We start from the raw sequence: 6,016 nt of genomic DNA, 5'->3' as shown, positions 1-6,016 counted from the left end.
CAATGTGCTGCGTTGACAAAATTCAGACTGGAATAGGTGCTCACATTCACATTCTTATAAACATTGAATAGGGTCGCTGCGGAATATCCCCTACAGAAAATGCACTTTTAGCTGAAAGATGAAAAACATTTAGTATCTGTGGTAAAAAGACATTAAATATAATAAAACACAAGTACACACACGAGACAAAAGAAAATACATAAAAGACTAAAGTCTAAGTAAAATTACTTATAGTAAAATAATATGCTGTCAATAAATTTGCTAGCACTATTGGCAATGAACCTATCTCTCGAACTTAAAATTTCTGCATACAGAAATTCAGTACGAGCATTTGTTATTCCAGTATGGCTGCAGTCTAAAAGTGCATGGATTTCATTGCTAATAGCCCCATTATTACAAAGCTGGCACTTTCTTTCCTCTTGAGGTATCCCTTGATATCTAATTTTTTCAATTGGTAGGGTATGTGCAAATATCCTAAATTTGGTGAAGCTGGTTCTATGTTGTGCATTTTTTACTTGATTCAAATATGGTTCAAATTTATATGTAGGTTTGAACTGACACTGTACGTAATTTATTGTAATTTTGGTTTGTCTGAACTGCTGGTAGCCAAACTTTTTCAACATAGATTTCTTTTAATTTTGACTTATGCAAAGTTTTTAACAGTATCTGGGACGAATGGGTATATGAAACTAAAATATATGGTATTAAGGGAAATAGGTACAAAACATAATGGTATAATTGATCATGAGTCATCTAAATCCCATTCAGTCGTAAAACAGGGGTGTCATTTGAGTCAAACTTTATTCATTAAGGATTTTCCTTCTATTTTCGATCCGAATACATGCATGATCCTTAATTGATGGACAGTCAGGTCAGTCGTCCCTTATATGGCAGTAGTATTAAATGTAATATAAAGAAACACATATATTATATATTTTAATATTGTTGTTGGATACTTCATACTAAAGGTCAAATCGAATTATGATTTATAATGATGTTGAGTTTACAGGACGCACAGCAATATTCGAACGACTACTGAGTTGTGTGCTACAAACACAGCGTTTCACGTCATGACAAAATCATCTCTCAGCATTCACCTACATTAAGTATCAAACAACAATATTGCATCTATACGTTTAAGCCAATATTTTAAAGGGGTCATGCTAATCATGAAAAAAGGATCAAAAAAATTATTTCTGAAAGTCAAAATTGGCCATAAACAAAATATATTTTCACTCTCCTTGTTTGACAAACTCATTCCTCCGATTGTTACGTATTTGTTGTGAAATATGGGGTCGTGTTAGTGCCTACAGACTACAGTCGATTCCTTTTGGATTGTTTATAAATACGTTCATAACGGTAGATATGCAGACTTTTGCTATCTATGTATTTATTAAAGAAAACTAATTAAACATTATAACCATGTATTAAATATTAATAAACAAACAGATAAACACCAACTGTTATAATGCAATGGAACCGCAACCTACAGGAATTTCAGATATGAAATGAAATTAGAAAAATGCCTCACGAAAGTAGAAAAAGTTGAACAATTATAATCAGTGAAGACAAGAAAGAGAATATAGAAAGAGAAGACAATTAATTTTGGTGATTAACGACAACGGCATGATTTTTTCAAGATAGCAACAACTAACCAGTGTATAGAGAAAGCGTTTTACAGTATTTGTTTCTACATGTATTTGCCTTTTTTTTCTACTGTACCTTTATTTGTTTTGTATATGACCTTATTGCTGTCAGTGGTGTGTCAAATAAATAAATAAATAAATAAATAAATAAATAAATAAATAAATAAATAAATAAATAAATAAATAAATAAATAAATAAATAAATAAATAAATAAAAGTTATAGAATAAAATAGAATAGAAAGAATAGAATAGAAAATTTACCAATTTTTTTTGATAATTGAAACTGAATCACAGTCCCCGTAGGTTTATGTGTTATAGATTTACTTATTAAAGCGGAAGGGTCGTCACTTGCGCACGCTCGGGAATTGAGTTCCAAGCGATAATAACAACACACGCTAAAAACGCAAAGGCTCTTTGGTAGACGCTTGTTTATAAACAATGACACGGTATGGTCATCTGACGCATGCGCAGATGACGACTCCCCGCTTTAATACTGCATCTTGGCTTTAATAATATACTGGCCCTCAGACGTATGACTTCTAATGTGTTTCCACTCTAGTTTATGTGTACTTCCCTCAACGGTGTATTTAAGACAGTTGGGGTTCTTGGCCGATTCACTCGGCGCTCTGTTTTTGTGATCGTTGCTATGTATTCGTTTATTAAAAACAAGTTCTCAAACATTGTTAAGCAACGACAATTTTACACATACATCAAATTCTTCGATACATTAAAACGGCGTTTTGGCAAACGTATAGTTATTTATTTATAGTTACCTCTTTTTACATATGCCAAATTAGGCGTATGGGACTTCGCCTGAAATTTTAGCTGCATCGCCTTAAAATCTGTCACAGCCCATAGATGAGTCACAGTTCCTACCTACACAGCCTGAGGATGAAAATAAATTTATTTGTCTTCAAAAGTGGTACACATTAAAGTATTAAAACAAACAAACAAACAATCAACCGTGATGGATACCTAGTTTAGGCCGAAGTGGAATAATAATTTAAGTTTTAGATACTGGTGTTTAGTAAGTATTAGCGTCTAAGTCGACTAATAATTGAACAGAGAACTTACACATTCTTTATGGTCGACTTCTATTTGGCATGTGATGTTTTACATGTATAAAACACAGTACCTTTTTAGTGGATTACAGCAGGGTAGCAGAAATATTTAGGGTTTGTGGGGGTCAATCTTAATAGCTTTACCATTAATAATATGCAATCTCTCCCGAATTTCCGACAAACAATTTAACATTTCAGTGCGCCTTTCTTATTTCAGATCTCTACTAGCCCAGTATATTGAGACCAAAGTGTTTCTCTGGTCTATGTGCTTTCAATAATTATTGTAACAGTTTGTCTATGGCTTATGCATTCTCTGATTTCTGGTATTAAAATTTCAAACTATACCTGGCCAACTTGGAATCAGCTGCTAAATACACAACTCATTGTCCTGAGAATGCAATCTACACGCTCTACGTTGTATATAACACTGTTCGCGCATATATTAATACGTATTTGAACCACAAGTCTACTATAAATGTATTGACTGGTCAGAGGGTAGTTTCCACATTTCGATGGTTGCCGAAGGGCAGCTGAGTGTCGACTCTAAATAGAACACCGACTTTTAGCTGGAGACAAACACACATAAGAATGATTTAAAATAACCAGTACTTTCATTAATCATGCATCCATAATGGAAGTAAAGACCAAAGCAAAGACAGCCGCAGTGAAAAATGACAAAACTATTTGACTTCGTCCATTTCTCGGGATTTCCGGTGTATCTTTCATCTTTCCGCTTTGATTCGGTTTATTTTTTCTGTTGATTGATGCTGCGGTAATTTGCGCACGACGTATGCGTCCGTATACGGGTTATAATGGAGGTTCCGGTGAGTTGGTTAACTGCCAATTTAGTTAGACCACCCCGTATTTACGCGCAATACAGTTGCCAGAAATAACATAGATATGAATACGGTCGGGCCTTCGGTTTACCCTTAAGGTTCCCCCAAATGATTGTGCATCTAGCCGGCAATTATCTTTGCCAGCAAGTGTAATTTAGATAAAGTAATGTCATTAAATATAATATCATTGTGATTAAATATGTAGTTCCAAACAAAAACTTGAATCTTGTTGTGGATCCACATGTGAAATAAATATTCAAGCGTGTCATTCTCATTATACAAAATCTAACTAACGGTATTTTCATTTCTCTTCATTTTAAACTTTATTTAATATGGTGAAATAATTTAAATTAAATTTCTTGGTATTGATTTTCAATTTCAATGATACAAGTTGTGGGTGTTTTGCGAAGTGTAGGTCTATGAGATTGTTTTTGGACAATTCCAGTTGCTCCTTTCCGAGTATAAACACGTTAATGTAATAACATTCTGAATAACAATGATTTATGTTTGATTCTCCTGGGTAATCTCTGGTGGTACACATTTCATGAATCAATACGTTAATCAATCGTGGCCGATGTTACGGTTGGTTTATGACATTTCGTCGCAATTTAATGGAATTTGAAAACTTAAATTACGGTAAATTTATCTTTCGACGAAATACATGTATATTGTACCTTTTTACACTGAACCTATGGATCGTTAGTTTGGTTATATCCAGGGCCATTCAAGTTTTTGAAACGATGCAGTTCTGTGTATTCTGACACAATGAACGAGACTGTGCCAAACAAAAGTTTCGAAAATTCTAAAAAAAATATATATATAGAAAATATAAACACATTTCTATTAAAGGGCCGGTCTATTAGAAACACGGTGATGGCAGAAATGGAAATAAAAGCAAAAGAAAACACAGCCTACAGGAATCAATAACAGACAAAAAAATCTGGAAAAATATTTCACACAATTTATGTAAAAATAGATTTTGTATTAGGAGTCAATCCTTTATTTCTTGTTCAGTCAAGTTTACGAGTGAACATTGTTCGTGCCCACAGAGTTTTTGAGTGAACATTGTCCCTAACCTCCCATTTTATGAGTGAACAATGTCCGTCTCCACTCAGTTTACGAGAGGACACTATCCATACCCACCAGTTTACAAGTACATACAACATCATGCCCTCACCCACCCATTTCATGAGTAGATAATGTAAACGCAACACTATACCCGTACCCTGCACCGACCCACTGAGTTTACAAGCGGAGAGTGTAAACGGAACATCAAGCCCGTGTTCACACAGTTAACGAATGAATAGTGTAAATACAACACCGCCCTCATATCAATCCAGTTGATGAGTGGATGATGTCCGTAGCCAATCAATTCACGAATGCACAGAGCACAACACCATGCCCGTGCCGATCTAGCGCCAGTTTACGAGTGAACATTGTTACAATCCATGGCCGTACCCAGCTTGTTACCGAGTAGACAATGTAAACACGACATCGTGCCCACCCTGATTACGAGTAGACGATGTAAGCATATCCGCTCCATATCCAACCAGTTTACAAGCGGTCAGTGTAAACACAACTTTTTCAGTAACCGTTGTCCATCGTTGGGATCACACTTTGTGAACACGACTTTCTGCCTCGTGTGGGTGGATTTAAATGACGAATCATCTACATTTGAAAAATATAAATATTTATAAAGATAAAAGGAACGGCTTTGTCGCGTTTCGGGTACTTACATAACAACTTTCATAATAGCGCAATCTCAAATGAGATACGTAGATAAAGGCCCTTATCGCCGATACATATCACTTTCATCGTCCAATTACTTGGGTTCATATAGGTTCGAATATAACTTTCTCTGGTAAGCATTTTTTAGGAACACTGTAAAGTAGAAGATGGTCGCCTGTAAGTACATTTGATCAAAATGTCTCCACTGTGACTGCGACTGTAATTTGACTAAATGACGAGAACAAATCTCGTTTAGGCAGCTTCTTTCTCAGCCAATTAATTAAATGTCCATATTCATTTGGTCATGTAGCTAAACGACGTACATCGGCACATGAAATTCTAATTACATCAGATTTTTATCACATTCAAGGGGGGGGCAAGGGTTATTTTCGTTCAACGTAATTGCAATATTTTTTTCTTCGTACAACGTAAATACAAAAAATAAATTCCGTAATTCTGTAATCACAGGCTAGACGTACAACGTAATCAATCAAATATTTTTTTCGTACACTGTAAAAATGTGTCATTTTTCTCGTACGTACAAAAATTCAGATCCAAATAAAAAAATCGTAAAGAATAATCCAGGGAAATTACATTTTAGAAACTGTAAAACGACTAGAAGGCACAATTCACTACAAAATTGAATGTCAAGACGTAAAAGGCCCTCTAACCGAATGAAGAGCATTACGAGGGTAATATGCGCATGCGTCTCTTCACACGGCGCAGCAATGGTGGAGAATTTGA

Source organism: Saccoglossus kowalevskii, chromosome 13, assembly GCF_978046115.1.
Source record: "Saccoglossus kowalevskii chromosome 13, keSacKowa6.1, whole genome shotgun sequence".
Classification (NCBI taxonomy): Eukaryota; Metazoa; Hemichordata; class Enteropneusta; family Harrimaniidae; genus Saccoglossus; species Saccoglossus kowalevskii.
The sequence above is the reverse complement of the archived record's forward strand: the minus strand, read 5'-3'. Positions refer to the sequence as shown.